Consider the following 20000-nt stretch of genomic DNA (forward strand, 5'->3'; position numbering starts at 1 on the left):
CGTGCTCGCCGCGGCGCCCTCCTACTCGTCGCGGCATCGTTTCGGCGCGAAAGTTCATCGCTCCTCGCCGCGACGGTCCGGCATCGGTCCGTCGCTCCAGCGCCATCCATTTTCGGGGCCGGTCGATTCGGCAGGTGAGTTGTTACACACTCCTTAGCGGATTCCGACTTCCGTGGCCACCGTCCTGCTGTCTATATCGACCGACACCCTTTCGGGGATCTCATGGGCGTCGCGTTAGGCACCTTAGCCGGACGTTTGGTTCATCCCACAGCGCCAGTTCTGCTTACCAAAAGTGGCCCACTTGGCACTCGCATTCGAGGTGACCAACCGCCCAGCGAAGCGTGCTGGCGGCGGCGGCCGGATGGGTCGGCTCCGTCGTTCGGGAGAGTCGGCCCGTTCCACCCGTTCCGAGTTCGAGAGTAGGTCGAGGCCGTGAACGGCCCCGGGGCCTCCAATCGTTCGCTTTACCGGATGGAATTGCGACGATCGAGCGCCAGCTATCCTGAGGGAAACTTCGGAGGGAACCAGCTACTAGACGGCTCGATTGGTCTTTCGCCCCTACACCCGGTTCCGACGATCGATTTGCACGTCAGAGGCGCTTCGGACTTCCACCAGAGTTTCCTCTGGCTTCATCCCGACCGGGCGTGGATCGCCATCTTTCGGGTCCCTGGTCGCTCGCTACGCCAGAGTCGGCCGAGTCGTACTCGGAAAAAGGGGAAACCGACCCGGGGGTGATGCGCCCGCGCGCAGCGCCTAAACTCGACGACAAAATAGGACTAGTTCAAGCCGCGGGATCTCACCGATGGGCGGAAGGAGGATATGGAAGCTGGCGCCCGGCAATTCCCCTTTTTGGAAGATGCGCCGGTCCCCTCTCGGGGAGGAGGGAAAAACAACCGCACGTCAGCCACGAGCCTTCCCTCTCCTATCTCTCTCGGGAAGAGAGAAAAAAGGAAAAGTTGCGGGCACCGCAGCAGCGACGGCGGAAGGCCGAAAACGCCGCGCCGGCGGGATCGGGCACGGCTCGGAGGCGGGTGAGGCGAGGAGAAGACGACGGCACGAGACCGACGACACCCCCCGACGACCCCCGGACGACTTTGCCACGACACCTCTCCCGATCGACGCCCTCCTACACGCTCTCTCGCTTTCGCTTCGCCTTCGGGGTTAGTCAGAGGTGGCCCCTACGACTCGCGAACGGCCAGGACTCCTCGGTCCGTGTTTCAAGACGGGTCGGGTGGGTTGCCGATGCACGTCGCTGACCCGGGGTGGCGGGCGGCTCGAGTAAAAAAGCGTCGCCGAGCGACCTCTCCGGAAACGGAAACGGGCGCGGGCGGGGTTGCCCCCGACAAGAACCCGAAACGTCGGCGAGGTGCGTGACGGCGAGGCCGCGCCAGTCCTATCCCGCCTCTCATCGCGCACGCGCCCGAGACGGTGGGGCGCCTAAGGAGCGACACACAGAGTGCGTCGCCCGCACGCGACTTCCGGCGGGATCAAAACGGACCGGCTCGCCACGTGTAACGGATCGTGTCAGATTTCCTCCGTTCCCGGCAGAAAGGGGCAGTTACGTTCGCGGGCCCGACGGCCGGTGGCCCCCGACTTCACAAGGTGGGAAGACGGGGGTTTTCAGGGTGATGAAACGCCTGCCGCCTACGGAAAAAAACCCGCGTGTTCGACCTGCACGCCGGGAACGGGTCGCGACGACGGACCGGAGGGGAAGTGCGTCCGGTGCCGGCCGCGCGGAGGTCGCGCCGAAGCGCCCGCGCCATGATTACGCCGAGCGATGAGAAGGGGACGGGTGCAGCGGAGTCGCGCGCGGAGGGAGCAGGAGGAAAGAAGAAGCGGCGGCGACGGATGCGGCGGGTTAGGGCCCGGCGGCAGCAGCGATCGAGAGGACGAGTCCCCTCCGTCGCAGCCAACCGACGCAGCCACCTACCGACGCCGCGGTCGTCACCACGTTTCCCTTCCCGCTATCCACGCGGCCCGTCTCCTTCGTCGGCGACGCGGGCACAAAAGCTGGCCCGCGGAGAACGAGTTCCCCGCGGACACGACGAACGACGACCTGTGCCGCGACGGCCTCTCTTTCAAGAACACACATCGAGTTTGGGCTCGAGCCTAGGCAGCACCGGACTGAGTCCCCCCCGCGATCGCGGTGAGCGGTCCCACCCGTTTACCCCTGGGCGGTTTCACGTTCTCTTGAACTCTCTCTCCAAAGTTCTTTTCAACTTTCCCTCACGGTACTTGTCGACTATCGGACTCGTCCCGGTATTTAGCCTTGGATGGAGCTTACCACCCGATTTGGGCTGCGTTCCCAAGCAACCCGACTCTCGGATCGAAGGCCGTCGCTCGCCGTCCGCACCGAATGGGCCTGGCACCCGCCGCGGGCGGCCCCGATCGAGGGAACTCCGAACTATGCGAGACGAAAACGAACGGCTGCCTTCGACCCATGCGCCACACGTCCCGAAGCCTTTAACTTGCGACGGGATTCGGCGTTGGGCTTCTCCCGGTTCACTCGCCGTTACTAAGGGAATCCCGGTTGGTTTCTTTTCCTCCGCTTAGCGATATGCTTAAGTTCAGCGGGTCGTCTCGTCCGAGCCGAGGGCGGCGGTTTTTAGTAGAGTGTGGTGTTTGGAGGAGAGGAATCTCGATCGGTACCCTCCGTGTGACGACGGCTGGCCGATATAGCGCCCGTCCGACCGAAAATGAAGAAGCCAACAATTAAAAAAAAAGCGTGGGTCCTCCCCATCCGACGTTGCCTACGACGCGGCCACCTTTTTACGGTGCGACGGCCGTGCTCGTCGCGCTGCTCGAGGCGTCGCTGAGAGACACCTTCATGAGGCAGAGAGCGAGACGAGCAGGCGGCGCTTACGTCGGCAGTCGGTTAGGTCGGTGCTTTTTTTTTTGTTTTGTTCTCCCTTCGGCTGCTTTCGGACAGACTCCTCCTGCTCCTCCTCCACAGTGTTTCTTCACGCGGTCGAAAAGGGAAAAGACTCCGCGGTCTGCCAGCGGGAGACGAAGGAGGAGGCCGGAGAGGGTTTTAAAAAAAAAAAAAGACATTGAAAGGAGTCAATTCTTTTTTTATTTTTCTTCCCCCTCGTCACTCGCTCCTGCGACGTCCCGGTTACCACCGTGCCGAGGACCGGGCGGGCACGGGGACGGCAAGATGTCGTTTCGTTAACGGAGAAAGACATGTAACGTTCCGCCTCTCGACCGGACGTGGCCCCGAGACAAGGGATCTCGGGGCCGCAATGTGCGTTCGAGGTGTCGATGTTCACTGAGTCCTGCAATTCGCATCAGTTCTCGCGGCTGGCCGCGCTCTTCATCGACGGACGAGCCGAGTGATCCCCCGTCCAGGGTTCAGCACTTGGGTTTTTTATATTAGTTTTTGTTTATATAGATTTAGTAGTGTGCGAGGAGGTCTGTGCGAGGAGGCGTGACGGCATTGCAATGTCGCGAGTAGTTTGTTTTTAGCTAGCGGCGGTGGCACAGCGGCTGCAAAAAAAAACAAAAAACGATAAAGCGGCGACAAGGCAAAGAAGAAGCGGCCATCACTTGCGGTGGGCGAAAAAACAAACAGGTGGTAAGACGCGGAAGCAAGCAAGAAGAGCTGGGGCTTTAAAAACCTCCGCGTCACCACAAATCTATCTCTCGCTCCGCCTTTTATAGGTTTGTTTGCGCGCTTCGAGGCGTTGACGCCGACAGACAGAGGAGGTAGGCCGGAAAACAACAAACCAGTCTCGAACGGGAAAACGGTAATGATCCTTCCGCAGGTTCACCTACGGAAACCTTGTTACGACTTTTACTTCCTCTAAACGATCGGGTTCGGTCGTCTTCTCCAGGCATCGAACGCCGAGGCGTAGATGCACGAGTGTCGTGACGGACACGTCGCGCACTGCCCGGCGGCGTCGTCGGCCAGATCCGAGGACCTCACCGGACCGTTCGATCGGTAGTAGCGACGGGCGGTGTGTACAAAGGGCAGGGACGTGATCGACGCGGGCTGTTGACCCGCGCCTACCGGGAATTCCTCGTTCACGGGGTTGGTTACAGGCCCCGATCCCTATCACGGGAGGTGGTTCAGAGGTTTCCCAACCCTCTCGGGCCGGGGCGAAGTCCCCGCTGATACCTCCAGTGTAGCGCGCGTGCGGCCCCGGACATCTAAGGGCATCACAGACCTGTTATCGCTCCGCCTCGTGTGGCTTTCTGCCACCCGTCCCTCTAAGAAGTGCGTGAGAAAACCGACCCGGACCCGAGCGCCACGGAGGACGCCGAGCCCGCCGTAAAAATCACTGACATCGGCGCACTAGTTAGCAGGCCGGAGTCTCGTTCGTTATCGGAATCAACCAGACGGATCGCTCCACCAACTAAGAACGGCCATGCACCACCACCCACCGAATCGAGAAAGAGCTATCGATCTGTCAATCCTACCGGTGTCCGGACCGGGTGAGTTTTCCCGTGTTGAGTCAAATTAAGCCGCAGGCTCCACTCCTGGTGGTGCCCTTCCGTCAATTCCTTTAAGTTTCAGCTTTGCAACCATACTCCCCCCGGAACCGAACTCTGGTTTCCCGCAGGCTACCCGCCGGGTCATGGAAGCGAACGCCGGCGGATCGCCGGTCGGCATCGTTTACGGTCGGAACTACGACGGTATCTGATCGTCTTCGAACCTCCGACTTTCGCTCTTGATCGAGGAAAACGTGCTTGCCACACGCCATCGCTGCAGTTCGTCTTGCGACGATCCAAGAATTTCACCTCTAACGTCGCAATACGAGTGGCCCCGACCGCTCCCTTCGATCATTGCCTCGCCGTAGACGGAGACCGACAGACGTAGACGAGGCCCTCTTCCATCATTCCATGCTTATCGTATGCAAGCTTGAACAGCCCGCTCTGAGCACTCTAATTTTTTCAAAGTGAACGTACCGGCCGCCGCGGACACTCGGTTAAGAGCACCCTTGGAGGAGAAACCGCCGACCGCAACACGCGCGCAGACAAGACACGAAGCAGGGACTCGGAGCGGACCGGGGGGTTCAAAAAAAAAAGAGGAACGCGCGGAAAGGGAGAGGGAGAGAAGCGCGGGGGTCAGAGTGCGGGGATGCGAATGAACACACCCAAACACACACACGTAGCACCCCCCCGTTAGACTACTCCCGGAACCGAACCGACGACCACTTGTTTTTTTTTTTTCCCGGATCCCGATCACGACCTCCTCGTCCACCTCGCCGGCAGGACCGCGTGGCGGGTATGCTAGCGGTTGACACCGGCGGAAAGGGCCGGGAATGCGAACGGACGACCAAAGTCAACGACGGACGATGGCGCCGCCGCCCCGGGGCCGCTTGCGCGACCACGAACCCGAGTTCGGACTACGAGCTTTTTAACCGCAACAACTTTAATATACGCTACCGGAGCTGGAATTACCGCGGCTGCTGGCACCAGACTTGCCCTCCGGTTGGTCCTCGTTAACGGATTTGAAGTGTACTCATTCCGATCGCGGGGCCTCGACAGAGTCCCGCGTCGTTATTTTTCGTCACTACCTCCCCGTGCCGGGAGTGGGTAATTTGCGCGCCTGCTGCCTTCCTTGGATGTGGTAGCCGTTTCGCATGCTCCCTCTCCGGAATCGAACCCCGATTCCCCGTTACCCGTAGTAACCACGGTAGGCACTTAACCGACCGTCGACAGTTGATAGGGCGGACCCTCGAGAGACCCGTCGCCGGGCGTGAAAGCTCGTGCGATCGACCAGTGAGTTATCCAGAGTCACCAAAGCGGAGCGCGCCGCCCTATGAGCCCCGCCACCGAACGGACCCGCGAGCGGGAACGCCGACGACGGGAGGACGGAATGACGCGCATCGGTCTCAGTCTAATATGTAGCGCCGCGACCCGGAACGGCCGACGCGGGTGCCAGCGCGCGAGGCGTGGCGACGACGGCGCGCCGACCGATCGCGGCCTGTGTCACATGTATTAGCTCTAGAATTGCCACAGTTATCCATCGCCTCCGAGGAGGAATACGGTCCCGAGGATTAGGTCCGGTTCCTGAGCCATTCGCGGTTTCGCCCGTTCTAATGCGTGGCGTGAACTTACACTTGCATGGCTTAAGCTTTGAGACAAGCATATGACTACTGGCAGGATCAACCAGGTATCGTTGGAATTTGGGACTTTGTTTCGACAGAACGACAGACCGACCGACCGACCGACCGACATAAGACAGACAACTACAACGACGGGCCACGTGTTTATTTGTTTTTCGAGGAGGTTCGCCGTCAGTAGAAGCGCGCTGCCCGCGCTGATGGCCTCTTTTTTGTTTCTCCCCTGACTTGGACCGAGACCGAGACTCAAAGAACGAAAGCGACCAACGTCGACAACAACAACGACAACGGCACCCTTGACAGCGATACATACGACAAACGACAAGCAGCACGACGGCAGTGCACACGGACATCGAGGGTCAAGGTGCAGACTGAACTCGCCGAGGTCGTCGTCATCGTGGTCGCCATCGATTCCGTCTCGTCGTCGTCGTCGTCAACGTCCACGTCACAGCCGGCCGAGAAGAGAGAACAGACGACAGCGTCGACAACAACAACATCGACAACGGCACCCTTGACAGCGATACATACGACAAACGACAAACAGCACGACGGCAGTGCACACGGACATCGGAGGTCAAGGTGCAGACTGGAATCGTCGAGGTCGTCGTCATCGTGGTCGCCATCGATGCCGTCTCGTCGTCGTCGTCGTCGTCTTCGTCGTCGTCGTCGTCATCAACGTACCAACCGACCGAGACGAGAGAGCAAGCAACAACGTCGACAACAACAACGACAACGGCACCCTTGACAGCGATACATACGACAAACGACAAACAGCACGACGGCAGTGCACACGGACATCGGAGGTCAAGGTGCAGACTGAACTCGTCGAGGTCGTCGTCATCGTGGTCGCCATCGATGCCGTCTCGTCGTCGTCGTCGTCTCCGTCGTCGTCGTCGTCGTCGCCAACGTCAACGTCAACATCACAGCCGTCATCGGGGAGGAGCTGGACCAGGGCAGCGGCGGCGTAAAATTTTCCCGTCACCTTCGTCGTCGCCTTCGTCGACCGACCGACCGACCGGCGTCGTGTTCGTGCTCGGAAAACCGAGGAGAGACAACGTGCACATGGCGCGTTCTCGCAAGCGGCTCCTCGGTCCGATTTTTTTGGGCGGCTTTTTCGAGCTTTTTTTTTTTCTCACCCTTTCGTCCGTGCGACGGCGAACGTTAGGGGGAAAAAAAAAAAAAAAAAAAACGACAACAACGCGGCGGACCGGGCGAACAACATCGTCGACACACACGACATTGACGACCGGTCCCCCTTTTCACAATCGCATCGAGATAAAAACGAACGAGTCCGATTCGAGCACCGAGTCGCGAGCGGAGGACTGTCGGTGCAAGTATCGATCACTGACGTGAGCGCTTCGCCGGACAGAGGATGGCTCATCCGGCAGCCGTGCAAATCGACGGTATGGGAAGAACGAACAAGAAGAGCAACGACTTGATCGGCGGCTTGGGAACTGCGGACGGTGAAAACGGGTTAATCGACTGCGACCACGACTGCTCGATCGATCTTCTTTGGCGCTAACAAAGGTGGAGGTGGCGCAAGAAGGGACTAGCGCTATCACCGTCCACGTATCAGAAGATGCGGCGGCAGACGTCGACGCTTATGCGTTGTCGGACGAGAAGTCGCTGCAGCACGTGTACCGCGAGCGGGACGTCCAAGGTTTTGCCAGACGGAAAGAAATCGGGTGTCAGCGAACGTTCACACGGCTGTGAGATCGGACGCTGACAGGAGTAGGAGGCGGCAGGCAGGCGGCGGTTACGGCGGCGGCGCCTGCTGCTGCTCATCCTCCTGTTTGCTGCGGCGACTTCCAGGACGGGAGAGCATCGAACAACGTACGTATGGTTACAAGGGGATCAGGATCTACATAGTGCATCCCCGCGGCTATTTTTGTTTGTTTGTTCGCTCGTTCGTTAATTCGTTCGTTCGTTCGTTCGTTCGTTACAATGTACGTTTTTCCGTTCGACGGCGGCAGAGAGCGGCGGCGTTTCTCCCTAATCCGGAGGATTTATCGGTCGCACAGCGATGGGTCGTTCGGCCGATCATCGAAAGATTCGCAGGTAGTGGTTGAATGGCAGAACGGCAGCAACAACAGCGGCGGCTGAGAGCGGCGAACGCTGAGGGCGGAAGCAGAAGCTGCAGCAAACGTATCGGCTAAACATGGTGGACATAGATATGGCTGACGACGCGGGTACCACGACGACTATGGAACCAGGAAAAGGAGCCGTTAGTTGTTCCAACATATCGTTCGACACGTCGAGCAGCCCTAGGTCCACGGAGAAGCACACACACGTACCACGTATTATAACCTAACGACGATGAGCGGGCGCACGGTTGGCAGGAACGAAGGCGGCGGATCAAAACAGTGTGGAGCGCGGGGCGACAGCGATAACGGTGACAGCCCTAGGCGGCGGAGATGCCACTTTCTGACGCCTTTGCGACAAGCCCGTAGAGACGTTCCGGACCACCACGAGGCAAAGAGTCGCTGCTCCGACGAAACCGACACACCAAGTGTGCTTCCTACCGAACATGTTTTATAAAACCTTTCAAACTGGAAAACCCCAGAAATGGTGTTGGTATTTGTCCAGACCCACCTCCGACACCTGAAAATGGTGGTCAAAAAAAACGTCGATTATACGAAGCGACATTTCTGGTCGGCGATTTTCCAGTTTTACGCCTACTGCCACATGGGGATGTCGGTAGGCGTCGCAAAGTGCCTTCTCGTAGGCTAGGCACACCAGGACTTTGTCATTTTTTTCCCCCTCGACATTCCTGGTCCGGTCTATTCCGATTTTACACCTACCGCCATGTGGGGGTGGCAGTAGGCGTCGAAAAGTGCCTTCTCGACCGCTAGCGACACCACTACTTTATCGAGCTCTGGAGGCCCGCACACCGACCCGGGGGCCGCGGAGTCGACCCCGGGGGCCTCCGCCTCTGGCCGCCGCTCACTTGGACGCCTTCCGCAACCTGTGGTCCCCGCTCGGGGCCGCCGGGAGCCTCGCCGACCTGACCGGTGTCGGTAGGCGTCTGGAAGCGCCCGGCCGACCTGGACGAGGTCCCCCTGGCCCCCGGGGGACACCCCTTAGTTGGATGGGGGTGCTGTCCCGGGCACACATGCAACCCGCGGCCGCCTACCGACAGCCCCCGTCGCTCGATCGCTACTCCTTTCCAACATATGTCGGAGAAGCCGGGCGGTTGTGAAACCCCAGAAATGGTGTTGGTATTCGTCCAGACCCACCTCCGACACCTGAAAATGGTGGTCAAAAAAAACGTCGATTATACGAAGCGACATTTCTGGTCGGCGATTTTCAGTTTTGCGCCTACCGCCCATGTGGGGGTGGCAGTATGGCGTCGAAAAGTGCCTTCTCGACCGCTAGCGACACCACTACTTTATCGAGCTCTGGAGGCCCGCACACCGACCCGGGGGCCGCGGAGTCGACCCCGGGGGCCTCCGCCTCTCGCCGCCGCTCACTTGGACGCCTTCCGCAACCTGTGGTCCCGCTCGGGGCCGCCGGAGCCTCGCCGACCTGACCGGTGTCGGTAGGCGTCTGGAAGCGCCCGGCCGACCTGGACGAGGTCCCCCTGGCCCCCGGGGGACACCCCTTAGTTGGATGGGGGTGCTGTCCCGGGCACACATGCAACCCGCGGCCGCCTACCGACAGCCCCCGTCGCTCGATCGCTACTCCTTTCCAACATATGTCGGAGAAGCCGGGCGGTTGTGAAACCCCAGAAATGGTGTTGGTATTCGTCCAGACCCACCTCCGACACCTGAAAATGGTGGTCAAAAAAAACGTCGATTATACGAAGCGACATTTCTGGTCGGCGATTTTCCAGTTTTGCGCCTACCGCCATGTGGGGGTGGCAGTAGGCGTCGAAAAGTGCCTTCTCGACCGCTAGCGACACCACTACTTTATCGAGCTCTGGAGGCCCGCACACCGACCCGGGGGCCGCGGAGTCGACCCCGGGGGCCTCCGCCTCTCGCCGCCGCTCACTTGGACGCCTTCCGCAACCTGTGGTCCCGCTCGGGGCCGCCGGGAGCCTCGCCGACCTGACCGGTGTCGGTAGGCGTCTGGAAGCGCCCGGCCGACCTGGACGAGGTCCCCCCTGGCCCCCGGGGGACACCCCTTAGTTGGATGGGGGTGCTGTCCCGGGCACACATGCAACCCGCGGCCGCCTACCGACAGCCCCCGTCGCTCGATCGCTACTCCTTTCCAACATATGTCGGAGAAGCCGGGCGGTTGTGAAACCCCAGAAATGGTGTTGGTATTCGTCCAGACCCACCTCCGACACCTGAAAATGGTGGTCAAAAAAAACGTCGATTATACGAAGCGACATTTCTGGTCGGCGATTTTCCAGTTTGCGCCTACCGCCATGTGGGGGTGGCAGTAGGCGTCGAAAAGTGCCTTCTCGACCGCTAGCGACACCACTACTTTATCGAGCTCTGGAGGCCCGCACACCGACCCGGGGGCCGCGGAGTCGACCCCGGGGGCCTCCGCCTCTCGCCGCCGCTCACTTGGACGCCTTCCGCAACCTGTGGTCCCGCTCGGGGCCGCCGGGAGCCTCGCCGACCTGACCGGTGTCGGTAGGCGTCTGGAAGCGCCCGGCCGACCTGGACGAGGTCCCCCTGGCCCCCGGGGGACACCCTTAGTTGGATGGGGGTGCTGTCCCGGGCACACATGCAACCCGCGGCCGCCTACCGACAGCCCCCGTCGCTCGATCGCTACTCCTTTCCAACATATGTCGGAGAAGCCGGGCGGTTGTGAAACCCCAGAAATGGTGTTGGTATTCGTCCAGACCCACCTCCGACACCTGAAAATGGTGGTCAAAAAAAACGTCGATTATACGAAGCGACATTTTCTGGTCGGCGATTTTCCAGTTTTGCGCCTACCGCCATGTGGGGGTGGCAGTAGGCGTCGAAAAGTGCCTTCTCGACCGCTAGCGACACCACTACTTTATCGAGCTCTGGAGGCCCGCACACCGACCCGGGGGCCGCGGAGTCGACCCCGGGGGCCTCCGCCTCTCGCCGCCGCTCACTTGGACGCCTTCCGCAACCTGTGGTCCCGCTCGGGGCCGCCGGGAGCCTCGCCGACCTGAACCGGTGTCGGTAGGCGTCTGGAAGCGCCCGGCCGACCTGGACGAGGTCCCCCTGGGCCCCCGGGGGACACCCCTTAGTTGGATGGGGGTGCTGTCCCGGGCACACATGCAACCCGCGGCCGCCTACCGACAGCCCCCGTCGCTCGATCGCTACTCCTTTCCAACATATGTCGGAGAAGCCGGGCGGTTGTGAAACCCCAGAAATGGTGTTGGTATTCGTCCAGACCCACCTCCGACACCTGAAAATGGTGGTCAAAAAAAACGTCGATTATACGAAGCGACATTTCTGGTCGGCGATTTTCCAGTTTTGCGCCTACCGCCATGTGGGGGTGGCAGTAGGCGTCGAAAAAGTGCCTTCTCGACCGCTAGCGACACCACTACTTTATCGAGCTCTGGAGGCCCGCACACCGACCCGGGGGCCCGCGGAGTCGACCCCGGGGGCCTCCGCCTCTCGCCGCCGCTCACTTGGACGCCTTCCGCAACCTGTGGTCCCGCTCGGGGCCGCCGGGAGCCTCGCCGACCTGACCGGTGTCGGTAGGCGTCTGGAAGCGCCCGGCCGACCTGGACGAGGTCCCCTGGCCCCCGGGGGACACCCCTTAGTTGGATGGGGGTGCTGTCCCGGGCACACATGCAACCCGCGGCCGCCTACCGACAGCCCCCGTCGCTCGATCGCTACTCCTTTCCAACATATGTCGGAGAAGCCGGGCGGTTGTGAAACCCCAGAAATGGTGTTGGTATTCGTCCAGACCCACCTCCGACACCTGAAAATGGTGGTCAAAAAAAACGTCGATTATACGAAGCGACATTTCTGGTCGGCGATTTTCCAGTTTTGCGCCTACCGCCATGTGGGGGTGGCAGTAGGCGTCGAAAAGTGCCTTCTCGACCGCTAGCGACACCACTACTTTATCGAGCTCTGGAGGCCCGCACACCGACCCGGGGGCCGCGGAGTCGACCCCGGGGGCCTCCGCCTCTCGCCGCCGCTCACTTGGACGCCTTCCGCAACCTGTGGTCCCGCTCGGGGCCGCCGGGAGCCTCGCCGACCTGACCGGTGTCGGTAGGCGTCTGGAAGCGCCCGGCCGACCTGGACGAGGTCCCCCTGGCCCCGGGGACACCCCTTAGTTGGATGGGGGTGCTGTCCCGGGCACACATGCAACCCGCGGCCGCCTACCGACAGCCCCCGTCGCTCGATCGCTACTCCTTTCCAACATATGTCGGAGAAGCCGGGCGGTTGTGAAACCCCAGAAATGGTGTTGGTATTCGTCCAGACCCACCTCCGACACCTGAAAATGGTGGTCAAAAAAAACGTCGATTATACGAAGCGACATTTCTGGTCGGCGATTTTCCAGTTTTGCGCCTACCGCCATGTGGGGGTGGCAGTAGGCGTCGAAAAGTGCCTTCTCGACCGCTAGCGACACCACTACTTTATCGAGCTCTGGAGGCCCGCACACCGACCCGGGGGCCGCGGAGTCGACCCCGGGGGCCTCCGCCTCTCGCCGCCGCTCACTTGGACGCCTTCCGCAACCTGTGGTCCCGCTCGGGGCCGCCGGGAGCCTCGCCGACCTGACCGGTGTCGGTAGGCGTCTGGAAGCGCCCGGTCGACCTGGACGAGGTCCCCCTGGCCCCCGGGGGACACCCCTTAGGTTGGATGGGGGTGCTGTCCCGGGCACACATGCAACCCGCGGCCGCCTACCGACAGCCCCCGTCGCTCGATCGCTACTCCTTTCCAACATATGTCGGAGAAGCCGGGCGGTTGTGAAACCCCAGAAATGGTGTTGGTATTCGTCCAGACCCACCTCCGACACCTGAAAATGGTGGTCAAAAAAAACGTCGATTATACGAAGCGACATTTCTGGTCGGCGATTTTCCAGTTTTGCGCCTACCGCCATGTGGGGGTGGCAGTAGGCGTCGAAAAGTGCCTTCTCGACCGCTAGCGACACCACTACTTTATCGAGCTCTGGAGGCCCGCACACCGACCCGGGGGCCGCGGAGTCGACCCCGGGGGCCTCCGCCTCTCGCCGCCGCTCACTTGGACGCCTTCCGCAACCTGTGGTCCCGCTCGGGGCCGCCGGGAGCCTCGCCGACCTGACCGGTGTCGGTAGGCGTCTGGAAGCGCCCGGCCGACCTGGACGAGGTCCCCCTGGCCCCCGGGGGACACCCCTTAGTTGGATGGGGGTGCTGTCCCGGGCACACATGCAACCCGCGGCCGCCTACCGACAGCCCCGTCGCTCGATCGCTACTCCTTTCCAACATATGTCGGAGAAGCCGGGCGGTTGTGAAACCCCAGAAATGGTGTTGGTATTCGTCCAGACCCACCTCCGACACCTGAAAATGGTGGTCAAAAAAAACGTCGATTATACGAAGCGACATTTCTGGTCGGCGATTTTCCAGTTTTGCGCCTACCGCCATGTGGGGGTGGCAGTAGGCGTCGAAAAGTGCCTTCTCGACCGCTAGCGACACCACTACTTTATCGAGCTCTGGAGGCCCGCACACCGACCCGGGGGCCGCGGAGTCGACCCCGGGGGCCTCCGCCTCTCGCCGCCGCTCACTTGGACGCCTTCCGCAACCTGTGGTCCCGCTCGGGGCCGCCGGGAGCCTCGCCGACCTGACCGGTGTCGGTAGGCGTCTGGAAGCGCCCGGCCGACCTGGACGAGGTCCCCCTGGCCCCCGGGGGACACCCCTTAGTTGGATGGGGGTGCTGTCCCGGGCACACATGCAACCCGCGGCCGCCTACCGACAGCCCCCGTCGCTCGATCGCTACTCCTTTCCAACATATGTCGGAGAAGCCGGGCGGTTGTGAAACCCCAGAAATGGTGTTGGTATTCGTCCAGACCCACCTCCGACACCTGAAAATGGTGGTCAAAAAAAACGTCGATTATACGAAGCGACATTTCTGGTCGGCGATTTTCCAGTTTTGCGCCTACCGCCATGTGGGGTGGCAGTAGGCGTCGAAAAGTGCCTTCTCGACCGCTAGCGACACCACTACTTTATCGAGCTCTGGAGGCCCGCACACCGACCCGGGGGCCGCGGAGTCGACCCCGGGGGCCTCCGCCTCTCGCCGCCGCTCACTTGGACGCCTTCCGCAACCTGTGGTCCCGCTCGGGGCCGCCGGGAGCCTCGCCGACCTGACCGGTGTCGGTAGGCGTCTGGAAGCGCCCGGCCGACCTGGGACGAGGTCCCCCCTGGCCCCCGGGGGACACCCCTTAGTTGGATGGGGGTGCTGTCCCGGGCACACATGCAACCCGCGGCCGCCTACCGACAGCCCCCGTCGCTCGATCGCTACTCCTTTCCAACATATGTCGGAGAAGCCGGGCGGTTGTGAAACCCCAGAAAATGGTGTTGGTATTCGTCCAGACCCACCTCCGACACCTGAAAAATGGTGGTCAAAAAAACGTCGATTATACGAAGCGACATTTCTGGTCGGCGATTTTCCAGTTTTGCGCCTACCGCCATGTGGGGGTGGCAGTAGGCGTCGAAAAGTGCCTTCTCGACCGCTAGCGACACCACTACTTTATCGAGCTCTGGAGGCCCGCACACCGACCCGGGGGCCGCGGAGTCGACCCCGGGGGCCTCCGCCTCTCGCCGCCGCTCACTTGGACGCCTTCCGCAACCTGTGGTCCCGCTCGGGGCCGCCGGGAGCCTCGCCGACCTGACCGGTGTCGGTAGGCGTCTGGAAGCGCCCGGCCGACCTGGACGAGGTCCCCCTGGCCCCCGGGGGACACCCCTTAGTTGGATGGGGGTGCTGTCCCGGGCACACATGCAACCCGCGGCCGCCTACCGACAGCCCCCGTCGCTCGATCGCTACTCCTTTCCAACATATGTCGGAGAAGCCGGGCGGTTGTGAAACCCCAGAAATGGTGTTGGTATTCGTCCAGACCCACCTCCGACACCTGAAAATGGTGGTCAAAAAAAACGTCGATTATACGAAGCGACATTTCTGGTCGGCGATTTTCCAGTTTTGCGCCTACCGCCATGTGGGGGTGGCAGTAGGCGTCGAAAAGTGCCTTCTCGACGCTAGCGACACCACTACTTTATCGAGCTCTGGAGGCCCGCACACCGACCCGGGGGCCGCGGAGTCGACCCCGGGGGCCTCCGCCTCTCGCCGCCGCTCACTTGGACGCCTTCCGCAACCTGTGGTCCCGCTCGGGGCCGCCGGGAGCCTCGCCGACCTGACCGGTGTCGGTAGGCGTCTGGAAGCGCCCGGCCGACCTGGACGAGGTCCCCCTGGCCCCCGGGGGACACCCCTTAGTTGGATGGGGGTGCTGTCCCGGGCACACATGCAACCCGCGGCCGCCTACCGACAGCCCCCGTCGCTCGATCGCTACTCCTTTCCAACATATGTCGGAGAAGCCGGGCGGTTGTGAACCCCAGAAATGGTGTTGGTATTCGTCCAGACCCACCTCCGACACCTGAAAATGGTGGTCAAAAAAAACGTCGATTATACGAAGCGACATTTCTGGTCGGCGATTTTCCAGTTTTGCGCCTACCGCCATGTGGGGGTGGCAGTAGGCGTCGAAAAGTGCCTTCTCGACCGCTAGCGACACCACTACTTTATCGAGCTCTGGAGGCCCGCACACCGACCCGGGGGCCGCGGAGTCGACCCGGGGGCCTCCGCCTCTCGCCGCCGCTCACTTGGACGCCTTCCGCAACCTGTGGTCCCGCTCGGGGCCGCCGGGAGCCTCGCCGACCTGACCGGTGTCGGTAGGCGTCTGGAAGCGCCCGGCCGACCTGGACGAGGTCCCCCTGGCCCCCCGGGGGACACCCCTTAGTTGGATGGGGGTGCTGTCCCGGGCACACATGCAACCCGCGGCCGCCTACCGACAGCCCCCGTCGCTCGATCGCTACTCCTTTCCAACATATGTCGGAGAAGCCGGGCGGTTGTGAAACCCCAGAAATGGTGTTGGTATTCGTCCAGACCCACCTCCGACACCTGAAAATGGTGGTCAAAAAAAACGTCGATTATACGAAGCGACATTTCTGGTCGGCGATTTTCCAGTTTTGCGCCTACCGCCATGTGGGGGTGGCAGTAGGCGTCGAAAAGTGCCTTCTCGACCGCTAGCGACACCACTACTTTATCGAGCTCTGGAGGCCCGCACACCGACCCGGGGGCCGCGGAGTCGACCCCGGGGGCCTCCGCCTCTCGCCGCCGCTCACTTGGACGCCTTCCGCAACCTGTGGTCCCGCTCGGGGCCGCCGGGAGCCTCGCCGACCTGACCGGTGTCGGTAGGCGTCTGGAAGCGCCCGGCCGACCTGGACGAGGTCCCCCTGGCCCCCGGGGGACACCCCTTAGTTGGATGGGGGTGCTGTCCCGGGCACACATGCAACCCGCGGCCGCCTACCGACAGCCCCGTCGCTCGATCGCTACTCCTTTCCAACATATGTCGGAGAAGCCGGGCGGTGTGAAACCCCAGAAATGGTGTTGGTATTCGTCCAGACCCACCTCCGACACCTGAAAATGGTGGTCAAAAAAAACGTCGATTATACGAAGCGACATTTCTGGTCGGCGATTTTCCAGTTTTGCGCCTACCGCCATGTGGGGGTGGCAGTAGGCGTCGAAAAGTGCTTCTCGACCGCTAGCGACACCACTACTTTATCGAGCTCTGGAGGCCCGCACACCGACCCGGGGGCCGCGGAGTCGACCCCGGGGGCCTCCGCCTCTCGCCGCCGCTCACTTGGACGCCTTCCGCAACCTGTGGTCCCGCTCGGGGCCGCCGGGAGCCTCGCCGACCTGACCGGTGTCGGTAGGCGTCTGGAAGCGCCCGGCCGACCTGGACGAGGTCCCCCTGGCCCCCGGGGGACACCCCTTAGTTGGATGGGGGTGCTGTCCCGGGCACACATGCAACCCGCGGCCGCCTACCGACAGCCCCCGTCGCTCGATCGCTACTCCTTTCCAACATATGTCGGAGAAGCCGGGCGGTTGTGAAACCCCAGAAATGGTGTTGGTATTCGTCCAGACCCACCTCCGACACCTGAAAATGGTGGTCAAAAAAAACGTCGATTATACGAAGCGACATTTCTGGTCGGCGATTTTCCAGTTTTGCGCCTACCGCCATGTGGGGGTGGCAGTAGGCGTCGAAAAGTGCCTTCTCGACCGCTAGCGACACCACTACTTTATCGAGCTCTGGAGGCCCGCACACCGACCCGGGGGCCGCGGAGTCGACCCCGGGGGCCTCCGCCTCTCGCCGCCGCTCACTTGGACGCCTTCCGCAACCTGTGGTCCCGCTCGGGGCCGCCGGGAGCCTCGCCGACCTGACCGGTGTCGGTAGGCGTCTGGAAGCGCCCGGCCGACCTGGACGAGGTCCCCCTGGCCCCCGGGGACACCCCTTAGTTGGATGGGGGTGCTGTCCCGGGCACACATGCAACCCGCGGCCGCCTACCGGACAGCCCCCGTCGCTCGATCGCTACTCCTTTCCAACATATGTCGGAGAAGCCGGGCGGTTGTGAAACCCCAGAAATGGTGTTGGTATTCGTCCAGACCCACCTCCGACACCTGAAAATGGTGGTCAAAAAAAACGTCGATTATACGAAGCGACATTTCTGGTCGGCGATTTTCCAGTTTTGCGCCTACCGCCATGTGGGGGTGGCAGTAGGCGTCGAAAAGTGCCTTCTCGACCGCTAGCGACACCACTACTTTATCGAGCTCTGGAGGCCCGCACACCGACCCGGGGGCCGCGGAGTCGACCCCGGGGGCCTCCGCCTCTCGCCGCCGCTCACTTGGACGCCTTCCGCAACCTGTGGTCCCGCTCGGGGCCGCCGGGAGCCTCGCCGACCTGACCGGTGTCGGTAGGCGTCTGGAAGCGCCCGGCCGACCTGGACGAGGTCCCCCTGGCCCCCGGGGGACACCCCTTAGTTGGATGGGGGTGCTGTCCCGGGCACACATGCAACCCGCGGCCGCCTACCGACAGCCCCCGTCGCTCGATCGCTACTCCTTTCCAACATATGTCGGAGAAGCCGGGCGGTTGTGAAACCCCAGAAATGGTGTTGGTATTCGTCCAGACCCACCTCCGACACCTGAAAATGGTGGTCAAAAAAAACGTCGATTATACGAAGCGACATTTCTGGTCGGCGATTTTCCAGTTTTTGCGCCTACCGCCATGTGGGGGTGGCAGTAGGCGTCGAAAAGTGCCTTCTCGACCGCTAGCGACACCACTACTTTATCGAGCTCTGGAGGCCCGCACACCGACCCGGGGGCCGCGGAGTCGACCCCGGGGGCCTCCGCCTCTCGCCGCCGCTCACTTGGACGCCTTCCGCAACCTGTGGTCCCGCTCGGGGCGCCGGGAGCCTCGCCGACCTGACCGGTGTCGGTAGGCGTCTGGAAGCGCCCGGCCGACCTGGACGAGGTCCCCCTGGCCCCCGGGGGACACCCCTTAGTTGGATGGGGGTGCTGTCCCGGGCACACATGCAACCCGCGGCCGCCTACCGACAGCCCCCGTCGCTCGATCGCTACTCCTTTCCAACATATTGTCGGAGAAGCCGGGCGGTTGTGAAACCCCAGAAATGGTGTTGGTATTCGTCCAGACCCACCTCCGACACCTGAAAATGGTGGTCAAAAAAAACGTCGATTATACGAAGCGACATTTCTGGTCGGCGATTTTCCAGTTTTGCGCCTACCGCCATGTGGGGGTGGCAGTAGGCGTCGAAAAGTGCCTTCTCGACCGCTAGCGACACCACTACTTTATCGAGCTCTGGAGGCCCGCACACCGACCCGGGGGCCGCGGAGTCGACCCCGGGGGCCTCCGCCTCTCGCCGCCGCTCACTTGGACGCCTTCCGCAACCTGTGGTCCCGCTCGGGGCCGCCGGGAGCCTCGCCGACCTGACCGGTGTCGGTAGGCGTCTGGAAGCGCCCGGCCGACCTGGACGAGGTCCCCCTGGCCCCGGGGGACACCCCTTAGTTGGATGGGGGTGCTGTCCCGGGCACACATGCAACCCGCGGCCGCCTACCGACAGCCCCCGTCGCTCGATCGCTACTCCTTTCCAACATATGTCGGAGAAGCCGGGCGGTTGTGAAACCCCAGAAATGGTGTTGGTATTCGTCAGACCCACCTCCGACACCTGAAAATGGTGGTCAAAAAAAACGTCGATTATACGAAGCGACATTTCTGGTCGGCGATTTTCCAGTTTTGCGCCTACCGCCATGTGGGGGTGGCAGTAGGCGTCGAAAAGTGCCTTCTCGACCGCTAGCGACACCACTACTTTATCGAGCTCTGGAGGCCCGCACACCGACCCGGGGGCCGCGGAGTCGACCCCGGGGGCCTCCGCCTCTCGCCGCCGCTCACTTGGACGCCTTCCGCAACCTGTGGTCCCGCTCGGGGCCGCCGGGAGCCTCGCCGACCTGACCGGTGTCGGTAGGCGTCAGTCAAACTTGCTTAAGAGGCAAAGCCTCCTCACACCTTAAGAGAGTCACAGTTAGTCCCGCCGTTTACCCGTGGTCGTCGTCGTCGTCGTCGTCGTCGTCGTCGGGGGTGCCGGTCGGTGTGTTTCGGCGTGTTTCTTTCTTACTTTAGCTCGCTCCTATAAGCTAACTCAGCAGCCCTGCTAAAATCAATTTATCATTATTTTCAATCTATCGAAAATCTTAATTTATTATTATTTTCCAACTATCGAAAATCTTAATAGAGTTGGGGTTTTTTGTTTGTTTTTTTTTTAAAAATTCCATTGTAACAACAGACAGCCAGCAGCATGTGGTGTCGGTAGGCGTCTGGAAGCGCTTGAGGAGGCAGAGGAGTTGGCAAGCTCGCTAAACTGCCCGCTGGTGTGGTGGTGTCGGTAGAGGCGTCTTGAATATACCCGGTCGCTCGACGACGACGACGGCTAGGTGGCCGAGGAGGAGGGACTACCTACCT

General features: G+C 61.8%; 2 non-coding genes and 1 pseudogene across 2 annotated transcripts in view; all 3 read right to left on the reverse strand.

The window, feature by feature from the left end:
• Nucleotides 1–2598, reverse strand: part of LOC145273155 (large subunit ribosomal RNA) — a 5722-nt gene extending 3124 nt beyond the window's left edge. Inside the window, exon 1 of the ribosomal RNA XR_013866187.1 lies at nucleotides 1–2598. This exon is cut by the window's left edge and continues 3124 nt beyond it. This is a non-coding gene — a ribosomal RNA (large subunit ribosomal RNA).
• Nucleotides 2599–3194: 596 nt separating this feature from the next.
• LOC145273366 (5.8S ribosomal RNA) lies at nucleotides 3195–3352 on the reverse strand. The gene has a single exon (XR_013866359.1). It is a non-coding gene; the product is annotated as a 5.8S ribosomal RNA (ribosomal RNA).
• Nucleotides 3353–3747: 395 nt separating this feature from the next.
• LOC145273392 (small subunit ribosomal RNA) lies at nucleotides 3748–6121 on the reverse strand (annotated as a pseudogene).
• Between the last annotated feature and the right edge of the window lie 13879 nt (nucleotides 6122–20000).

This window comes from Euprymna scolopes, unplaced genomic scaffold, assembly GCF_053919585.1.
Source record: "Euprymna scolopes isolate OS-2025 unplaced genomic scaffold, ASM5391958v1 sca1, whole genome shotgun sequence".
NCBI lineage: Eukaryota > Metazoa > Mollusca > Cephalopoda > Sepiida > Sepiolidae > Euprymna > Euprymna scolopes.